This window comes from Nycticebus coucang, chromosome 12, assembly GCF_027406575.1.
Source record: "Nycticebus coucang isolate mNycCou1 chromosome 12, mNycCou1.pri, whole genome shotgun sequence".
In the NCBI taxonomy this organism is placed as follows: domain Eukaryota; kingdom Metazoa; phylum Chordata; class Mammalia; order Primates; family Lorisidae; genus Nycticebus; species Nycticebus coucang.
This window is the reverse complement of record NC_069791.1, coordinates 61,908,778-61,930,617: the sequence shown is the minus strand read 5'-3', so window position 1 is coordinate 61,930,617 and position 21,840 is coordinate 61,908,778. Positions and strand designations below refer to the sequence as shown.

At 47.4% G+C, this 21,840-nt stretch overlaps 1 protein-coding gene, 1 non-coding gene and 1 pseudogene across 3 annotated transcripts in view; 1 reads left to right on the top strand and 2 right to left on the bottom strand.

The window, feature by feature from the left end:
• The window catches only part of PRKAR1B (protein kinase cAMP-dependent type I regulatory subunit beta), a 161,340-nt gene that overhangs the window by 89,035 nt on the left and 50,465 nt on the right, over positions 1 to 21,840 (top strand). The window lies entirely within an intron of this gene.
• LOC128562985 (small nucleolar RNA SNORD57) lies at positions 4,530 to 4,597 on the bottom strand. The gene has a single exon (XR_008373663.1). It is a non-coding gene; the product is annotated as a small nucleolar RNA SNORD57 (small nucleolar RNA).
• On the bottom strand, positions 14,310 to 14,710 carry LOC128560958 (40S ribosomal protein S15-like; annotated as a pseudogene).

Sequence of the window (21,840 nt, the reverse complement as noted above, 5' to 3'; positions counted from 1 at the left end):
GGCTTCTCCTAAGGGTAACAGTTACAAGGGACCACTTAGCAAACACTTAATACATGCCAGGCACTCTGCTGGAACCCTCATGTACTAATCATCTAATCCCACAACCATCATAGAAGACAGTTAAGGCTGGCAGCTGTGAGGGGACATATGTGGGGCACGTGGCTGCTAGAGCTCAAACTGGGACTGTTGCACCAACTGGGAAGAGCTGTCCTAGGGGATACTATGGCCTGGGTCACCATAGAGCACAGGAGAGGACTTCTTATGCATGGTGACCCTGGCTTGGCAGCCTGGAGCCCTTTGCATCAGGGTGGGCAAGGCACAGGTGATGAGGGGATCTGGGTGGTAGGTGCCACGTTTGGCCAGCAGGAACTGGGGCCTTGGGGGGAGATTGGAGTAGTTAGGACTGTGGGGTTTTGCTGAGTTCAGGCACCTGGCCTGGGGGGTGTTGAACAAGTGCCCTCCTGCCTCAGGGCCTGAACTAGGCGGGGTGTCCTCCACAAGAGTGGGGATCTACATTTCCCCACACTGTGGGTCTATCAGTGGTGCGCCATCGGGCTAGAGAGTGCTTAGCCTTCTTCCAAATCATTGTTCCTGCTGGGCCTGGCCAGTGAGTGGGCAGGTTTTGGGGTCCTGGGTCCTGGGGTGAACTCGAGGCAGAATGAGAATGTGCTGTTTGCTGAGCTCCTGCTGAGTCCTCAGAGGGGACCGAAAGGTGGAGTCCTGTGTATAGTCACCAGGAAAACGGGCTGGCCCCTCAGCCACCAGCACAGGGTGCAGTGAACTCAGTGGCCCAAACTCAGTGTCCAGCTCCAACCCTGGGTCTAAGTCGGGGCTTCCCCATAAGACCAGTGGCCCCTAGGCTGGGCTCTTCCATGCAGCAGCACGGTTGCTGTGGTGCCTGTCAACTCCACTGCCCAAGGAGGTCATCAGCTATGCCCACAGTGCAGGGTGAGGGGTCTGCTGCCCTCTCCTGGGTGTAGGCGCAGGTGGCTCTGGTGAGGATAGAGTCGGGAAGGGTGACATGGTCAGGGGGCCAGGTGTGAGCTGGAGCCCAGGCGTGAGTTCACTGAGGAGTGGACAGTGCTGGGGGGTGGTGGCTGAGCGGCTCCTGACTGTTCCATGGTGGCAGGGCCAGAGAGGGAAGGACCATGATTCATGGAGGAAGCAGACAAATGGAGTGATGTCTTGCGGTCTTGGCCACAAGGGTACGAACTTCCAGGTCATGGGCGCTGGATTAACCTGCAGAACGGTGCCTGCCTCACCCAGCTGTCTCACCCAGCTGAGGCCACATCACCATTGTCATCATCGTCCCAGCCGTCAGTGCTCACTCGTATTGTCTGACAGATGCAGTTCTGTGTGCTCCTTGTTCATTGATCCAACAACTGCCAGTAGTGTTGGTCGTGTATTAGTGGGAGCCAGGTGGCAGGGTTGCAGCAAGAGCTTCCATTCCAGGGGGAGGAGGCATAATATTTACTCTCCTCCAATCCTTACAACACCTTAGGAGGCAAGTTCTACTATGGCCTCTGCTTTACAGGTGGGGGGAAGACCAGGGAGGCTGAACAACTTGCCTGAAACCACACAGCTTGAGCTGGGGTTGCCTTGGTACCATAGTTCACTCATGTTGCCTTTGAGTTTCCCTGACTCCTCCTGAAACTGGGCCTGCTCTGGCCCCTCCTTTCCCAATAAACTGATGGCCTGTACAGCCTGACCCCTGCGCTGTTGTTGCCCACTTGTCCTGGGGTTGTCACAGCTCCCAGGGTCTTAGACATTGGGGAGCTGCTGTAGATAGTAGGAAGTAGGCATGTGATTCCTGCTTACTGCATCATAACAACAAAATAGAAAAGCACAGAGACAGACATACAGACAGACAGGCAGACAGTCCTGTGACTGTCCTGCCCCGACCCCCAGCAGCCCTGGCCACTGGAGCCTCCTGTGATGATGAAAGTGCTGGGATCTGCACCGCTGTCCATACAGTGGCTACTAGCTGGGGAAGCACTGGCCACCTGGGGTCAGTGTGCTCCAGCAGTTGAGGAAGCAGAGCCTTGGTTGGAAGAAGCAGCCCCTGCCCTCACTGGGGGGTCTTAGCAACCAGTGGGCAGTGTCCCCATGGTGGCTGATGAAGTCATGTCAGCATGGAGCTGATGCTTTTGCTGTCAGTAGCTCTGTTTCACGGATGGGAAAACTGAGGCTCAGTGATTAGTGATTTGCAGGTTACCCTGCAAGAAGAAAAGAGCTCTAACCCGCTCTTTTCTCCAGAGCCTGGATATGGACCCATGCTCCTGGTTGCAGAAACCGTTCTCCTCCCTGCCTCTCTGTACCTGCTCACGCCAGCCCTGTAGTCCCCTGTGGAGGGAGGAGGCTTCTTCTCTGAGGTGGCACACAGGGCACATCCTGTGGGTCTGGGCGGTGGCCTTCTAGGCCCCGTGCTTGGGCTTCAGCATCCCAGGGAGTAGCCCGGGGCCACCCAGGGCTCTTGGGTCCCCATAAGGATCTGCCGAGAGTGGACCGTGGCTCTGCATTGGGACACTCCCTGGCCCCGCATTGTGCCCCGTAGGTTGCTGTCCACACGTTAGTTGGATCCTTCTTGAGACTCTGTGGATTGGCCTTGCTCTGGCCTCACTCAGAGGGGCGAAGGGCCTGGCCCCGCAGAAGATCAGCCTGGGACCACAGTGTCCTGTGTGGTGTGTCGAAGAAGCTGCTGGGTTCTAGAATCTTCCATACTGGGCCTGAGGCCAGTTCCATCATGGTCCGGCTGCAGAACCTGGGCCCAAATATACAATTTTTTTGAACATCTAGCTCCAAATTTAAACCTCCTTGGAACCCTGTTGGCAAATGAGAAAGTATTAATATATGTCATGGTTCCTAGAATGGTGCTTTTCCCAGAGTGGACAACACCCTACCTTGGAGGTACTTGTCGTGGCCCCAGTGATGGCTGCCCTGACCTCTGGCTGGCTCATCCACTTGTTCCTCTGATGTGGACAGTCTCCTGTGCCAAGCCTTTCCTGGTGTTGAGATTCAGAAGTGGCCGAGACTGCTGCTCCCATTTTAGAGGGGACCAGAGTAGGTGGCGGTCATGGGACAGCCTTCTGCATCCTGGAGGTTTCCTGGAGGAGGTGACACCTACACGGGGTTTAGAAGGATGAGCGGTTTCCTCCCTGTAAGAATGTGTAGAGCAGGTTTCCTGACTCTCTTGGGAGGATGAGGCACGGGGGACAGAGCTGCCTGCCCCACAAGCAGTCCATAACTGCTTTTTCTTGCAACACTCACTCTGGGGGCCACCTCAGCCCTGTATTAGGGAGCTCAAGGCTGTAGGGCTACAGCAGCCTGTCTGCTGTGAGGTTCTGGATGGCTCATTTGCCACCAGGAGGGTGGACACAGAGCCCAGAGTACCCTGCAGTTGCCCACGGGTTGCAGCAACCCTTGGACTGGACAGAGCCCACTTAAGAGAACTGGCCTCATAGTGCAGGGCCTGGAGGCCAGCCCAGCCCAGCCCACCAAGGGGGTGTCTGCCAGATTGGGATAGATGGCTCAGTTCTGGCTCCAGCACAGCTTAGGAAGTGCTATAGAAAGTGCTTCAGATAAGGTAGCCAGTGACAAGGAAGGGCTGCTCTGGTCAAAAGGCAGCAGAAGAGAAGGCCGTGTTGGGTCAAGGGGAATGTCACACACTAGGCCTCCCTCATAAGTACACAGCCATTAACTGTGGTTTATTTTCCCATGTCCCTTTCTTTTCTGGTCATTCTTCCTCCCCCAGATCCCCCTGCACCCCGTTAAATGTGTGTGCACGTACATATGTACATGCACTCACGTACACACACACAGGTGTACACTCCGACACGTATGCACATGCACACACATACCCACACGCACACACATACACACGTGCACACATCACACGCACACACACATGTCACACATGCACACACTACACCCACATACACACACGCACACACATACACACGCACCCACATACACACACACGCACACACAGGCACACACGTGTATACACACAGGCACACACACGCACACACATACACACGTGCACACACATCACACATGCATACACATCACACACTCACACGTACACACACACGTCACACATGCACACACTACACCCACATACACACACACACACATGCACACACAGGCACACACATACACACAGGCACACACATCACACACGCACACACATACGCACACACATACACACATACACACACGGACACACACGCACACACATCACACACGCACACACATACACACATCACACACAGACACACATACACACACGGACAAACATACACACGCACACACATACACACATGCACACACATCACACGGACACACATACACACACATCACACATGCACGCACATCACACATGCACACCTTCCTGTTTACTTCTCTCATTGCTCAGACCAATCTGCAGGGAGGGAGTGACCTGGTCCACCCAGCTTGCCCCTCCTCCAGCTCTCCCCCTGCCTGTGGGAAGGTGCTAAGAAGCTTGCAGATCCTTGGCTCTCTGAGCCTCTGTGTCAGGCTCACTAAATCAGGGTTTGCCTCATTCTGTAAGGTCAGGCTAAGACAGTTCATCACCTCTGGCTTTTAAAGACAGAAAACAGTTGAGCATGTGGTGGGTAGGAGGTCCAAAATTAGCTTCAAATGTGACTTAGAAAAACTCTTCTTGTAGGAAAGAGTCTTCAATGAATGGTGCTAGAAAAACTGGACATCCACGTGCAGAGAAATAAAGTCAGACCTTGTCCCACACCACAAACAAAAATTGCCTCAAAATGAATTAAAGATTTAAGTATAAGATCTTAAATGGTTAAACTAAAGAAAACGTGGGGAAAGCGCCTTGATGTTGGTCTTCATAATGATTTGTTGGACATGACCCCAGAATCTCAGGCAGGAATCAGCGGTTGTCTGATGGATGCTTGCGTTGTTCCGTCTCTGGCAGGCGGGAGCCTTTTGGAGACGCCTCCTGAGTCCTTTGACGTGGGTCTTCTCTGCCCAGACCTGGAGTCTGTTTTTCTCCAGAGCCCTGGTTCCTTTTAGTGAGAAACTGTTTAGAGACCACATTCTGGGCACTAGTTGTGCCTTATTGCTCTCAGATTTGCTGCTATTTCTAGGAATTTGCTGCAGACAGAACTGGGACATTTTTTATAAGATGAAATACATTTTGAGCTCACATTGGTACTTTCAGGTCAAATTCAGTGCTACAGGATTTCTTGTTCTGTTTTGTTTTGAACAGTACTTGATTAATTTTGTATCTTTCTCTCTTTTCTCCCATGCTGAAAATCTCAGTTCTTAATGACATCAACAAAAGAATTATTTGCTTTGTCCCACAACACCCCCCACCCCATCTTAGGATAACACTGCCCCTTTACTGCTGCCCACCACTAGCAGTGAGCTCCTTGCTCACCTGGCCTCAGGTGTGCCTGAGTCCTGGCCGTGGGCACAGTTCTTGTCTGTGAAGTTATGCTGGCAGTTGGATATACACTTAAATCCATGTGCTGCTTTTTACTTTTGATTCATAACAGGTTTTGAATCTAACTTTTGTTTCACATGTTTTTTTGTTTTGTTTTGTTTTGAGACTGAGTCTTACTTTGTCACCCTTGGTAGAGTACCAGGGCTTCATCACTCACACACATAGCTCAAACTATTGGGCTCAAGAGATCCTCTTGCCTCAGCCTCCTGAATAGCTGGGACTACAGGTGCCCACCACAAGGTCTGGCTATTTACATGTATCCTTATATAAAATATTAGCTTGGCTCAGAAGCATCTCTGCAGACCAGGGTATGTACAGGAGATGTTGCTTTGCCCTCGAATCCTACCACCTGTGTGCTGGACCCTCAGTTTGCCTTGTGGGGGCTGTTTGTACTCAGGACTAGTCTATGCACAGTTTAAATGAGCAGATAGACTCATGGAGTCATATTCTCCCTATCTCTCTCCAACAGACACTAGCACACTACACACCCTTTCTCCACCTTGCTTTTTCCATTTACCATCATGTCCTGGAGACTACATCTTAGCAGTTTGTAGAGATACTTAGGGGAGGACTTTTGACAGCTTGATGGGTTTTGGAGGTAATCTGGGGTCAGACTGGTGGTGTGGGCAGAGATCATGAATTCACTAACGGTGGCTAAACATGACTTAGGCCGATCTCACTATAACTCAGTGAGCAGGACTTCCCTCTGCCCATTTTGTAGAGGAGGAAACAGAGGCTTGCCCAAGCCCACACTGTGGGTGACATCAGAGCAGGACTGGAACCAGGCAGGCATCTGCCTCTGAGCCAGGTACTGTGCCGCCTTCTGTGTGACGGAGGCAGGGATGGTGGACAGTGCCGTCCCTGGCGAGCCCGTTCTGGGTCCGCCTGCAGCTGGGCTCGTGTGGTCCTGGCTCAGTGCAGGTGTAGGCCGTGGGGCTCTCCTGCTTGTCCTATAGTTTGTGTGGGGTGTGCCTGCCTGTGCTGGGGCTCAGGAAAATCAGGCGAAGAGAGCTCAGCTCATCTGTTTCCAGCGGCATTTCTGAGGATGAACTGGTGTGACTTTAGCCTTGTCTTTTGTCTTGCCTCAAAGGGGGAAAACAGATATGGGATGTAATGAAATTCTCACAGCAGAAAGAAAGGTCTGTGTTCTAGAAGCCTGGAGCTATCCATAAAGGGAGGCAGCTCTGCCTAATGTGCTCTGTAAACAAGGGAAATCCCCTAAGCCCCGCAGATAAGAATCGCTCCTTAGAAGATCAGTGCCATGACCCGTCAGGAGTGCAGGGTTGTTGGCTCCTCTGGCCAGCAGATGCAGGTGGCCGCCTTGGACTGAGCCATGGGCAGTGGGAAGAGCTCCAGGTGGCGCCAGCAGGTCCATGGAGCTGGTGTTGGGGGCAACTGAGGGGCCAGATGACGGCAAGAAGATTTATCTCAATTCCGGGTCTCTGTGTGATTGTGGTGCCCAGCACTGTGAGGTGGGTGGTCTCCAGACAGCCCCTGAGGTGGAGAGAAAGGCCTGTTTGTGGGAGTCCTGCTGCAGGGGTGTCTGGCAGAATTTCACATTGTTAAGAGCCATGATTTTTAATTAGGCAGCAGATACATGTATATGTGGTGCATACAGACAAGATAGGTGAGGGAAGCAGACCTCAGCTCAGCACCTATGCCCTCAGAGATCCTGTTTCCCTGTAAGCATGAGTGTCATTCCAAGATGCTTGATGCATACACGTGCACAGACATTCCTGGAAACACGCGACACATTCTGTTGCGTTAAATGTTTTTTTCACTTTATAATCTCTCTTGCTCCAGCTCAGAACATGTGGAGCTTCCCATTCTCATTGCCACACTGGACTCCCTTGTGTACTCAGAGGAGAGTGGGTGGGCAGGTCCCTTGCAGATGGGCCTGCAAGTAGCATCATGGCTTTGGGGATCAGCGCTCGTCTGTCAGCGCCTTTATCCAGTTGTGTTCTCTTTTTCTTTAGGGGCTGTGTGCAGGGCTGTGGGGTATGCTGACCTCCCAGGGCCGTGGGACACCTTCAGCTCGCTGGTCCTGGCCAAGGTGGCACAGGCTTTTTGTGTCAGAGACAACCCAGTTTGGGTGCTGTGTGTCTTTGGGCTTGTGTCTGTCCGTCTCTGGGCCTCCAACTCTGTATTTATGATATCTGCACATGGTAAGAGGTGGACTGCTGTTCTCCCTGGCCACAATCACATTATGTCTTGCTTGTCTGACTTAAAAATGGACTGGAATCCACTGTTGCCATTATGTGGAGGCTGGGAGATAGCAGGAAAGATCTGGATTCCTATTTCCTTTTAAAAATCTGCATGTCATGCTACATGGGCCCTCATGCACCTGGCTGGTGGGGTGTGTACCCCCCCTGCCCCCGTGTGGGCCCTGGGCCACCAAGGTTGCAGGTTTGCGGCCCTGTCTGTCTCCTGAGTGCTGAGGGCACCTCCAGCTCTGTGTGGGTCCCTTAGGTGGCCATGCTCAGGGACTGTGGTGGGTCTCCTGAGTACTTGCAGTGAGGCTGGGAGGAGAGCGCTGATCTCCTAGGGGCCAGGTTCATGTATTTGGCCTTTTACAAGCTATGCATTTTCATTCAGGATAAAGGTTCAGACCAAATTAATAATACTATAAAATGAATCTGAGTTTGCTACATTTCCCTATTCAGAGAACCATGTGACCTCTGTGGCAGTGGTATCAACTGCCCCTGGGTGTCCTCAGACCCCAGATGCTGTGGATAAGGCATCCCCTACCAGGCCCTCAGGCAGGTCCTGGAGCCCCTGCCCCTGCCTGCAGGTCTGCATCTCTGCTTTCCAGCTCCCCAGTGGGGCCACTTTGCACAGGACGACCACCTGTGTTGAGGAGTGCTGCCTGCTCCCCCTCAGGCTGTAGTAGCACAGGCTGCCTGGGACCTTGGGATTGCACATGAACAAGGTGCCTTTAGCTCTGGAAAACATCCCTAGTCTCCTGGGAAGTGATGACAACTGGAGGGTGGAGAATGCCTCTAGGGCCCCCCACCTCCCACCTTGACCCTGGAAATGGCCTGCATGGGGTGGGGGATTCTTTCACTGTCCTCTGAGACTTCCAGGTCACACCCTAATGATGGCATCCTGGCGTAGCAGAGTGGCATGGGGCTTTTAAAACCTTGAACCCTGGGGGTGGCGCCTGTGGCTCAAGGAGTAGGGCACCGGCCCCATATACCGGAGGTGGCGGGTTCAAACCCAGCCCTGGTCAAAAACTGAAAAAAAAAAAAAAAAGCAAACAAACCTTGAATCCTTCTTGTATTAACAAGAGCACCTGCTATGGACTGAAGAGAACAGGGAGCCTGTCTGGGAACCTGCCAGGGGCAAGAGGTCTTTGGGCCTGGTTTGACGTGATGGATGACAAGTCCTGAAGGATTTCTTGGTTATGTGAGAATAGAGACTGGTCAGATAGGTGAAGTAGAGAGGGCTGTGGACTCTGTAAACCCCATTTTATGTCTGAGGAGCTGAGGACAGGAGGTAGATGTGCTTGACTTACAGTGGCCTGCAGAGAGGTCAGCTTGATCCAGGCCCAACTTCAGACAGTACTGTGACCATCTGGTTCTCCCAGGCTTGAGCGAGTGACAGTTTTTGGCTGAGTCCCCTCCTGTATTCACTCTCCCTCAGGCCTTGGGTCGGGCCCCAGCCAGCACTCAGTGTGACCCCAGACAGCTGATCTCTTTTCTTCCTCCAGGAATGAGATCTTTAAAAAAGGTTCCTGAATCCCAGTCTTGGGACAAGGGCATTTGGGGTGCCCTGCCTGACTTCTGCTGTGACAGGGGTCACCTTGGCTGTTGGGGCTCCAGCCGTCCTACGAGGGGGACCTTTCTCTGTCTCTGTGTCCCTGTTTCTGAGCCCTGTGGTGCAGAGGCTCTCATGAGGTTTCCAGCCCCAGCTCGGCTCCCATGTGTGGATGCTGAGGCTGAGTGGGGCTTGGCTCCCATGTGTGGATGCTGAGGCTGAGTGGGGCTCGGCTCCCATGTGTGGATGCTGAGGCTGAGTTGGACCACACAGTAAACACCGTTTGCTGCTTCTGCTGTGCTGAGCCTGCCTGGGACCGGGAGGCTGCATCACTGCTGACGGCCATTCCTGAAATGGGTTGGTTTCTTCTATATGGTCTGTGTGAGAGGTCAGGTGAGGGATGGTTTTCAACCCACTTCAACCATAGCTGTCACCCCAAGATGGAGCTGCATGTTTGCTGAGTGAGAAGGACCACCACCCTGCTTGGCCGGCATTCCTGTTTTGCTGCTCATGTTGGGAGGTAGGAGCTGTGTGTGCCTCCTTCCCAGGCATCCCCTGGCACCCAGCATGATTCCCAGCACAAAGGGGAAGTTCTGAAAGTACTTGTGAGTGAGTCAGAGCTGAGCCTGCCTGGCCGATGGTTGGAGCTTGGGTCTCCTCATGGCTGCTCCAGTGGCTCCAGGGACTCCAGTGGCAGTTGTTCACTCTCCCCTGACACTCTTCAAGGGTGGGTGTCAGCAGGGGGTATGTCTCTTGATGGAGCAGCTCCCCTACCCCTGACCCCCTTGGAGGGTGATGCCACCCTCCTTGGAAAGGGGTGATTGGGAGGTCCTATGCTGCCAGGCTTCGTCCTGAGGGCCAGGTAGTGACGTTTGTCCTCATCCTCACAACAGTTGGGGGCAGGCAGCCTCATGTGCACAGGGTGCAGTTGGCATTTGCTATTGAACCACCTGGACCCAAACCTGGCTGTGTCATTTACACACTGCATGGTCTTGGGTGGGTTGTGACTTAGCCTCTACCTCAGTCTCCCCATCTGCACATCTCCTCTGTGGATTGTGGAAGGAGGAGGAGACTTGAAGCCCTCCAGGAGCACCTGTGAGCACGGTCAATGGACACCGGTTCCCCTTCGCTCTGGCCCAGTGTTGATTATAATGCTCACTTTTCCTTTCTTTCAAGATCAGATTTTTTTTTTTCTGATTATGAAAGTAAACATGCTGATAACAAGAAAACAATACATTATTCATACTACCTTTCTCATGGACAAGAAAAAATACAAAAATGTGCTCAGATTCCCATACCCATGGCTGCCTACACCATGGTGCATGGAGTTCCATCTACCACAGATATATATTTATTTAGGAAAATCTGTTTATACCATATGAACTGTTCTGTAACTCATTTTAAAAATAGGCTTTTGTTTCTTAGAGCAGTTTTAAATTTGCAGAGATATTGTGTGGAAAGTGCAGAGTGTTTCTACATTACTCCCCCCACCCCACCCCCACAGGCCCAGTTTCCTCTAGTGTGGTTCATTGTTGCAATTGATGGACCAAGGTGGACACATTGTAAACTAAAGTCCGCAATTGACACTGGGGTTCACTCTTTGTGTTGTAGTTCTGTGGTTGTTTTTTTTTTTTTTTTTTTTTTTTTTGCAGTTTTGGGCTGGGCCTGGGTTTGAACCCGCCACCTCCGGCATATGGGGCTGGCATATAATGACATGTATCCACTATCATGACATCATACAAAATAATAATTTAACTGCTGTAAACCCCCCTGAGCCTGACCTGTTCCTCCCTGTCCTTAACCCCAGACAACCACCTATTGTTTTATTGTCTCCATAGTTTTGCCTTTTCCAGAAAGTTCCGTAATTAGAATCATACAGTGTGTAGCCTTTTCAGACTGACTTCTTTTACTTAGCAGTATGCCTTTAAGTTTTCTCCATGTGTTTCTGTAGCACAGTTCTTTATATCATTGCATAATCTCCTGTTGCCTGGATGTATCATATTTTATCCATTCACCTACTGAAGGGCATCTTGGTTGCTTCCAGTTGGTGGCAATTATACAAAGCTGCTATGAACATTCATGTGTAGGTTTTTGTGTGGACGTAAGTTTTTAACTCATCTGGGTAAATACTAAGGGGATGATTGCTGGGTCATGTGGTAAGACTATGTTTTGTTTTGTAAAACCCACCAAACATTTTTCCGATGGCAGCGCATCAGAGGCCTGTAGCTCACTCCTCACCAGCATCTGGTGGTGTATCCTAGGTTTTGGTCTTTGTACCAGGCATGTAGTGGCATCTCATTGCTTATTTGCAATTCCCTCATGACATAAGATGTGGAGCACCTTTTCATATGCTTATTTGCCGTCTATAAATTTTTGGTGAGGGGTCTGTTCAGGTATTCTGCCCATATTTATTTTATTTTATTATTTTTTTATTAAATCATAGCTGTGTACATTAATGTGATCATGGGGCATCCCCACCAATTCCCCTCCCTCTGCCTATCTCCCCCCCTCCCTCCCCTCTCTTTCCCCCTTCCCCCTATTCTTAGGTTGTAACTGGGTTATAGCTTTCATGTGAAAGCCATAAATTAGTTTCATAGTTCGGCTGAGTACATTGGATACTTTTTCTTCCATTCTTGAGATACTTTACTAAGAAGAAGATGTTCCAGCTCCATCCATGTAAACATGAAAGAGGTAAAGTCTCCATCTTTCTTTAAGGCTGCATAACATTCCATGGTGTACATATACCACAATTTATTAATCCATTCGTGGATTGATGGGCACTTGGGCTTTTTCCATGACTTAGCAATTATGAATAGGGCTGCAATAAACATTCTGGTACAAATACCTTTGTTATAATGTGATTTTTGGTCTTCTGGGTATATGCCTCGTAGAGGAATTATAGGATCGAATGGCAGATCTATTTTTAGATCTCTAAGTGTTCTCCAAACATCTTTCCAAAAGGAATGTATTAATTTGCATTCCCACCAGCAGTGTAGAAGTGTTCCCTTTTCTACACATCCACGCCAACATCTCTAGTCTTGGGATTTTGTGATATAGGCTAATCTTACTGGAGTTAGATGATATCTCAAAGTAGTTTTGATTTGCATTTCTCTGATGATTAAAGATGGTGAGCATTTTTTCATATGTCTGTAGGCTGTGCACCTGTCTTCTTCAGAGAAGTTTCTCTTCAAGTCCCTTGCCCAGCCTGCGATGGGATCACTTGTTCTTTTCTTGCTTATACGTTTGAGTTCTCTGTGGATGCTGGTTATTAAACCTTTGTTGGAGACATAACCTGTGAATATCTTCTCCCATTCTGAGGGCTGTTTGCTTGCTTTACTTACTGTGTTCTTGGCTGTGCAGAAGCTTTTTAGTTTGATCAGGTCCCAGGAGTGTATTTTTGAAGCTGCTTCAATTGCCCGGGGGGTCCTCCTCATAAAACACTCGCCCAGACTGATTTCTTCAAGGGTTTTCCCTGCACTCTCTTCTAGTATTTTTATAGTTTCACATCTTAAGTTTAAATCTTTAATCCAGTGAGAGTCTATCTTAGTTAATGGTGAAAGGTGTGGGTCCAGTTTCAGTCTTCTGCAGATTGCCAGCCAGTTCACCCAGCACCATTTGTTAAATAGGGAATCTTTTCCCCACTGAATGTTTTTAATTGGCTTGTCAAAGATCAGATAACGGTAAGTAGCTGGGTTCATCTCTTGGTTCTCTATTCTGTTCCAGACACCTACTTCTCTGTTTTTGTGCCAGTACCCTGCTGTTTTGATCACTATCGATCTGCCTATTTTTAGATTGGATGGTTTGCTTTCTTACTGTTGAGTTTTAAGAGCTCTTTGTATATTTTAGATACAAGTTCTTTATCATATATGTGTTTTGCAAATATTTTCTCCCAGTCGGTGGCTTGGCCTTGCAGTCTTTTAACAGTGTAGTTAGTGAAGCAGAAGTTTTTAAGTTTTGTGAAATCCAACTTTTTTTCTTTTTTGCAGTTTTGGCTGGGGCTGGGTTCGAACCCACCACCCCTAGTATATGGGGCCTGTGCCCTCCTCCTTGAGCCACAGGTGCCGCCCAAATCCAGCTTTTTTTTTTTTTTCACGTATTGTGTGTTTGGTGTTCATTGCCAAACTCAAGGCTCTAGCTTTCTTCCAATGTTATCTTACAGAAGCTTTATTATATTTTAGTTAGAACTGTGATCCATTTTGAATTAATTTTTGTGAGTAAGGTCTGTGTTTAGATTTTTCCCCTGTGGATGTCCAGTTGTTCCAGCACCATTGGTTGAGGAGAGATACTGCCCTCTCTTCACTGAATTGCCTTTGCTCTTCTGTCAAAGAGCAGCTTACTATAGTTATATAATCTATGTTGTGGCTCTGTATTCTATTCTATTGAACTATTATGTATTCTTTCATCAATGCCACAGTGTCTAGATTACTGTAGCTTTATAGCATGTCTTCTTTTTTTTTTTTTTTGTAGATAGGGTCTCACTCCGTCACCCCAGCTAGAGTGCAGTGGTATCATTATAGCCCACTGCAGTCTCAAACTCCTGGGCTCAAGTGATCCTCCGGGCTCAGCTTCCTTAGTAGCTGAGACCACAGGTGTACACCACCATGCCTGACTAATTTTTCTATTTTTTACAGAGATGAGGATCTCACTCTTGCTTAAGCTGGTCTTGAACACCTAACCTTAAGCAATCCTCCCACTTCAACTTCCCAAAGTGCTAGGATTACAGGCATGAGCCACCTCACTTGGCTATAGTTCATCTTCAGGGTGGGCAGTGTGAGTCCTTTGGATTTTTTTTTCTTCAATGTTATATTAACTATTCTGAGTCTTTCGGTTTGCTGATAGCTACGTAACAACTTTCTGGGATTTTGATGGGGATTGCATTGAACCTATAGATCAAGTTGCAAAGAACTGTTATTTTGACAGTACTGAGTATTTCTATCCACGAAATACTTCCTTTTCAGAAGCTAAGGTCAATGGCGTTGTGTTTTTAATTTTTATCTTTTCTTTTCTTTCTTTCTTTCTTTCTTTTTTTTTTTTTTAACTAGAACAGTGTCTTTATTGACCAGGCAGCCTACTTGAGGGGGATGAAGCGGGAGGAGTGGCTGGCCCCAATGCCAGGCCGGCTGCGCTTCAGAGGCCTGTCGGTGATGGAGAACTCCCCCAGGTAGTGACCGATCGTCTCAGGCTCCATCTCCACCTGTGAAGGTCTTGCCATTGTAGACACCCACCATGCTGCCCATCCTGGGGGTGTGTCTTCACCACCGCTGGCTTCTCCAAGGGCGGCACCTCCTTCTTGGCCTCACATAAGCGCTTCAGCAGCAAGAGCTGCTTGCTGCGCAGGCCTCTGTTCAGCTGCCGCCCCTGGCGGGTACTGTAAAGCCGCTGAGAACATATCCAGAACTGGTCGAGGTCTGTGCCATGGTAGCTGAACTTGTAGAAAGTCCATTTCTCCTTTTGCTCCACTTCTGCCATCTTGTCGCCTTCCTTGACTATGTTTTAAATTTCTGATTTCAGTTGTTCATTGCCAGCATACAGGAAAGCTATTGGCTTTTGTATATTAACCTTCTATCCTGTAAACTTCCTATGATTGCTTATTAGTTCTAGGAGTTGTTATTGTTATTGATTCTTTGGGATTTTCTACATAGACAACCATATTATCTGTTAGGAAAGAGTTTTATTTCTTCCTTCCAGTCTACATATCATTTATTACCTTTCCTTGTCTTACTGGGTTAGCTAGGACTTTCAGTAGACTGTTGAATAGGAGTGATGAGAGGACATTCTTGCCTTGTTCTTATTCTTAGCAGGAAAGCTTTGTGTTCTCACTGTTACATATAATGTTCCCCTATAATCCCAGTTTGCTGAGTATTTTTTTTTTAAACCATGAATGAGTATTAGATTTTGTCAAATGCTTTTTCCACATCTATTGATATGATCACATTATTTTCCTTCTTAGACCTGTGGATGTCATAGTTTACATTAATTGATTTTAAAGTGTATTAGTTTTGCCTAGAGTAAATCCTACTTGTCCATGTTGTACAATTCTTTTTTTTTTTTTTTTTTGAGACAGAGTCTCACTGTGTCACCCTCGGTAGAGTGTTGTGGCGTCACAGCTCACAGCAACCTCAAACTGTCGGGTTTAAGCAATTCTCTTGCCTCAGCCTCCGAAATAGCTGGGACTATAGGTGCCTACCACCAATGCCCAGCTATTTTTTTGTTATAGTTGTCACTGTTGTTTGGCAGGCCCAGGCTGGGTTTGAACCTGCCAGCTCTGATGTATGTGGCTGGCGTTCTAGCCGCTGAGCTACAGGTGCTGAGCCTGTATAATTCTTTTTTATACATTGTTGGATTCAGTTTGCTGATATTTTGTTGAGGGTTTTTGCATGCATGTTTGTGACAGATATTGGTCTTTAATTTTCTTTTCTTGTACAAATGTCTTTCTCTTGTTTTGGTATTAATGCTATTCTCATAGAATGATTTAGAAAGTGTCCCTTCTGCTTCTGTTTTCTGAAGATACTGTATAGAATTGGTAATATTTCTTCCAAAATGTTTGGTGGAATTTACCCCTGTACCCATCTGGGCTTGGTGCTTTTTGTTTTGAAAGGTTAATAATTATTGATTTAATTCTTTAATAGATATAGCATATTCAGATTGTCTAACTCATGTTGTGTGAATTTTGGTAGATTGTGTATTTTAAGGAATTGGCCTACTTTATCTAAGTTATCCAATTTGTAGGTATAGAATTATTCATAGTATTCTTTTATCATTGTTTTAATGTCTATTGAATCTGCAATGATGTCCTATCTTTCATTTTTGATGTTAGAAATTTGTGTTTTCTCTCTTTTTTTTCTTGGTTAGCCTGGCTAGAGGGTTCCAGAATTTCATTGATCTATAAAGAACCATCTTTGGTGTCATTAATTTTTTTCTATTAATTTCCTATTTTCAATTTCACAGATTTCTACCCTAATATTTTTGTTGTTGTTGTTTTTGTTTTTTGCAGTTTTTGGCTGGGGCCGGGTTTAAACCTGCCACGTCTGGTATATGGGGCCAGCACCCTACTCCTTTAAGCCACAGGCGCCACCCCACCTAATTTTTGTTATCTCTCTTTTTTGTTGTTGTTGCTTTGGATTTAACTTGTGCTTCTTTATATTTTAGTTTCAAAGGGCAGGCACCGTGGCTCATGCCTAGAATCCTAGCACTCTGGGAGGCTGAGGTGGGTGGATTGCTAAGCTCAGGAGTTCAAGACCAGCCTGAGCCATAGTGAGACCCCATCTCTAAAAATAATAGCTGGGTGTTGTGGCAGGCACCTGTAGTCCCACCTACTTGGGAGACTGAGGCAAGAGAATCACTTGAGCCCAAGAGTTTGAGGTTTCTGTGAGCTTTGACGCCCTGGTATTCTACCGAGGGTGACAAAGTGAGACACTGTTTTTTTTCAGTATCCCAAAGCAGAAGCTTTGTGTGTAGATCTTTTTTTCTAATACATGCATTTAAATCTATAGCTTTCCCTCTAAGCATTACTTTTGCTGCATCCACAAATTATGATAAATTGTATTTTTATTTTCATTTAGTTCAAAATATTTTTCAATTTCTCTTAAGCTTTCCCCTTAGTCCATGTGTTATTTAGAAATATATTGTTTAATCTCCAAATATTTTGAGATTTGCTGGCTATCTTTCTGTTACTGATTACTAGTTTAATTCCTTTCTGCTATGAGAGCATACATTGTATGATTTGCATTATTTTACATTTGTTCAGGTGTGTTTTATGGCCCTGAATGTGGTCTGTCTTGGTGAATGTTTCATGAGAGTTTGAGAAGAATGTACATTCTGCTGTTTGATGAAGTCTTCTATAAATACCAATTAGATCCTGTTCATTGAGGTGCTATTCAATTCACCTATGACCTCATTTTCTGTCAATAACGGGTAGAGGGTTTTTTTTAAGACTTCAGCTATCATAGGGCATTTGCTATTTCTCTTTGCAGGTCTATCAGACTTTGCTGTGTAACCCATTATTTTTTTATCTAGTGGACTTACAGTGAACACTATCCCATCTCCATAGATGGATGGAGCCCCATTTTATACGAACTTGAGTTCCACTCTGTAATTAACCAGTCACCAACAATTGGGGGTTTTATACCTGCTTAACTACGTTCAGCATTATGATAAATAGAGTGGCAGCCACATCTTGTGTATAAAACTTATTTCTATAGAGCAGTGGTTCTATCACGGGCAACAAAATGAGACTCTTGTCTCTAAAAAAAAAAAAAAAACAGTGGTTCTCAGCTTTCCTAATGCTGCGATGTATTTTCATTGTTACAAAGGGGTCGTGACCCACAGGTTGAGAACTGCTGCTATAAAGGAAATACTAGGGAAAAAACAACCCAGCTGGTTCAAAGAGCTCGCACATTTTTAAGAAAGAAGTTCACTTTCACCAACCTAAACCTGCAGGTGTTGGTCTCCACACAAAATGGATTCTGATTCTGAAGCTCAGGGTTGTCCTGGGCATCTAGGAGACAGCGTGACGTCCAGGATGGGGCACCTCGGCTAAAGGTGGATGACTGGTGATGCTGGTTGGAAGCTTGAGAATACATGAGAGGAATTTCTGATCCTCACCCATTTCCCTAGATGAACAGGGGAGAATGGACACTCATTCGTACCTCCCTCTGGAACTTCATCCATATGCCCTCCCCCAACCCTGGGCATTCCTGTGCTTTCTTATCCAAGGCCAGTCTTAAAGAAACAGTTATTCAGCAATGCTTGATAAAGCATGGTAAGGGCGACTTTATCCAGGAATCATGATAGGTACAGCGACCACTGCACTAGGGTGTTAGAGTGGGGGAGGGAAGTCGGGCTCAACTCCAAATATACCACAGGCCAGAGGGAATTTATACCCAAGAGCAGGTGGTGGGGTGGGGTGGGGGGGTCAGTGGATAGAAAATGACCAAGGGAGACCATCCAGGGTCAGGGGTGTTCTGGATAAGTTGACCTAATAGGAATTTTGCTGAAGACAGGTCAGGGTGACCAGACATCACATGGGGTAGTCAGAGATGAGGAACCTAATCCAATATGGAGGAAGATCAGATAATGGTGATCGGGGAGTTCTGGCTAAACTGAATGGCAGGATTCTTTTCAAGGAAGTACACAGTTGGCCTAGAAGATGGTTCAGGGTCTGACTAGTGTTTGGCTGAGCAAAGAATCTGGTTAAGAAACCCACCCCTCAGGCACGATGGGGGTAGAGGTGCCCAGAGGGTGGCAGTCATCATGCTCCTGATGTGCCAGCAAGTAGGCACCTTGCTTTCCTTCACAGCCAACACTGAGCCTGAGTTATTGTTGTTTATAGGGAATTATTTGGAAACTTGCAGTCAACAGAGAAATGGAGTGAGCATTCACCCAAACAGTGAAAGAGCCTAAACACAGTCTGGGGACACTGTGTCTGGGTGCCGAGCTCTTGGCACACGGGGCCCCTCTGTCACTGGGCTAGACACAGCACAAAGCAGACAGAGCCTCTAGAGGTCTGCTGGGGTTGGACTCTTCCCTCCTCTGAGTACCAGTGGCAGGCCAATGGGCAGTGGAGAGAAACTTCGTTGGCATGCTAAGGTCCTCCAGAGCCATTTCTGAAGCAGGCTGGAGGCTACTTGTTGGTTGCGCCTTCCCCAATTTGTAGCATCATCTGGAAGTCAGAGTGCATGTTGGTGTGCGTGGGAGCGGCATTCTGCATCCAGTGGGGGCTTCCTTTAATGCTCTGTATTCATCACTCATGATTCCCTTCTGTCCCTTGTCAATACACATAGGTGGTACATTTTTTTCAGACTCACTGTTGGTACACATGTGCCGATCTGTGCTCTGCTCTTTTGACAATACAGGGGTATAAACATGCGTCCTGGGTCTGACATTTCCCCTTTAAAATTTTTCAAAAAGTTAAAAAAATAAAGTTGCAGAAATGCTGGCTATGTTAACTCAGTTTGTTTTCTTTGTTACTGGAAATGGTTCTGGCCTGTTAATCTTGTCTGGGGTCAACATCACGATGCTTTTGTTTAAAAGTCACAAAAATTCTTTTTTTCTCCTTTAACCTCAAGGGACATTTCTAAAATGCAGAAATGTGGATTGATGGAGGGGGATGAGACTGGAGGTCCTGTGTAGTGTTGGTGTTCCCCCTCCGCCCTGCACGGCCCAGCCCTGGTGGGCGCCAGGTGTGCGGGTCTGAGGCTCCGGTTGGCTGTGGGCACCCTCCCCCCTTGGGTGACTGCGGATCTGAGAACTGGTTGGACCTGTTTGCTTCAGTTTCTTTGCAGGGGTGAGGGCTAGGAGGTGTTTACCTGTCAGGCCACCTCCGGCTGCAGTTCCACAATACATTAGTAATGTAAGCCAGTGAAAAAGAATAAAAAACCCATAACCTGCTCACGGGACTCATTGAGATCTTCATTCCTGGGGGATCCTGAGACGTGAGCATTTTAGCAGAGCTGGGAGGGAGGGCTCTGTGGGGGCTGGAACCAGCAGAAACAGTTGCAGCAGCTGCCAACATGTTACCATGCCCGCTTCACAGATGGGGTAGTCCTGGGAGACTCAGTCCCCTGGGTCCCTCCAGGTGAGGTTAGGCTCACTCCTGTAATGTGATCATACCTCGCCTTCCCTTGCCCCCACTGAACAGGAAGCCCTTGGGGTTGCAAGGGGTCCAGGCTGGGGGTCATGGCCGCCCCCAAAGCTCTGTGCTCCTACCAGGGAGGGGCTGAGCTTGCTTTGGGTGAATGAAGGCCCCATGTTGCCAGATTTTCTCTTTTTAAATTTTTTCGAAAGAAAAGCCCAAAATTTAGATTTATAAATGCTCTCAATTTTTTTAATGTTGGGAGCTAACTTTGAAAATGGTAGCAACATTGGCACATGAAGAAATAGAAAACCCCAAATGGACCAAGGACATACTAAGTAAGTTGAAACGGCAATCAAAGACCTTCCCTCCCAAAGAACCCAGGTGGTGTTACTGGAGAGTTCTGTCAAACTTAACAAACTGTCCACTCTTTTCAAGTTGCTCCAAAAAATAGAAACCAAGAGAAAGTTGCCAGGTCATGGTATGAGAGACCAGTATAATCTCAGTACCAAAACTTGATAGGGACACGAAAAGCAAGGAAAACCATGGGTCCATTTCACTATGAATATAGACGCAAAAATCCTAAGCAGCCAAACAAATCCAACAGTGGGCTTTAAAACACACACACACACACACACACACACACACACACACACACACACACCCTCATCAAGTAGCATTTATCCAAGCATTATTCAATCTCACAATACTTGATGTAAATCACCATATTAATAGATTATAGGAGAAAAAATCATATGATATATCACGTAGGTGTTGAAAAACACTTTGATAAAGCTCAATAGCCATTTATTATAAAAAAGACTTAGCAAACTAAGAATAGAAGGGAAATTTCTTAGTTTAGCAAAGGTCGTATAGTCCAACACAGAGCAAACGTCCCTAACGGAAAAGCTTAGGTTGCATGGCCTCTAAGGGGGGGCCATGATAAGGCTTTCCGTGGCTGCTGCGTGGTTTGGCTTGGCTTTAGGGGTGCTGGCAGTGCCACCTGGGAAGAAAAACAAGTAGGAGGAGTAAGAATTGGAAGGGACGAGAGAAGACAAATATAAGGAATCAGCAGGAAAACTCTTAGATGGTAGTGAGTATTCAGCAAGGGTTGGTGTAAACCCAACTTCCAGAAATCAGTACTAAGAAGCCCCTAAGTATGTACACTTTCTATTGGACGATCTTAAAAACTAAGTAATTTAAAAGTATAGAGTTCTTTCTATCACCATCAAGATATTAAATCTCTCTCTATAGAATGAAGAAAGAACAGCACTCAGAGCTGGGAGGGTGAAGGGGATGAAGGAGGGGGGGCGGTGGACACGAGAGAGCACAGAAGTAACTAGAGAGCAGAGCTTAGACAGAGCAACACCCACCAAAAAGTGGAACTTACAAACTCAAGGCCACCTGAGACTCGTGGGGCAGTTTAAACCCCAGGGGAGGACAACCTCATCTGAATAAATGGAGAGGAAGTATATGTTCTTGGATGGAAGGATTTAATATAGCAATGTCACTTCTCCCTGAAATTAATCCGTACATTCAAAGCAATTCAAATGAAAATCACAGCTGGATTATCACGAAGCAGTAAAATGTAAAGTTTGCAAATAGCTAAGGATCTTGGAAATGGAAGAATAAAGAAAAAAAGACTTAGCCACCAGAAGCTAAAGGCACACTAGATGTTAGGTGCCGAGTGGAGGTTGGTGCCATGCAGAGGGATGGCAGAGCATCGTGCCAGCAGGGAGCTTTGAGAGATGAGGTGCACCCTAGAGCTGGATGCTTAAACACTACACGGGGGAAGTTTAGTGAGGTGGTTAGGGTCAAGGACTGTGGAGTCAGGCCATGGTCGGGAATCCAGCACAACTACTTACTAGCTGTGTGACCTTGGGCAGTTCCTTAACCTCTCTGTGCCCCAGTCCTCCTCCCTCCTCTCAATGAGGTTAATGGGAGTCATGTCACAAGGTTGTCATGAGAATTAAATGAGTGACTACATGTAAAATGCCATTCGTTTCCTAGGCTGTCATGACAAAGT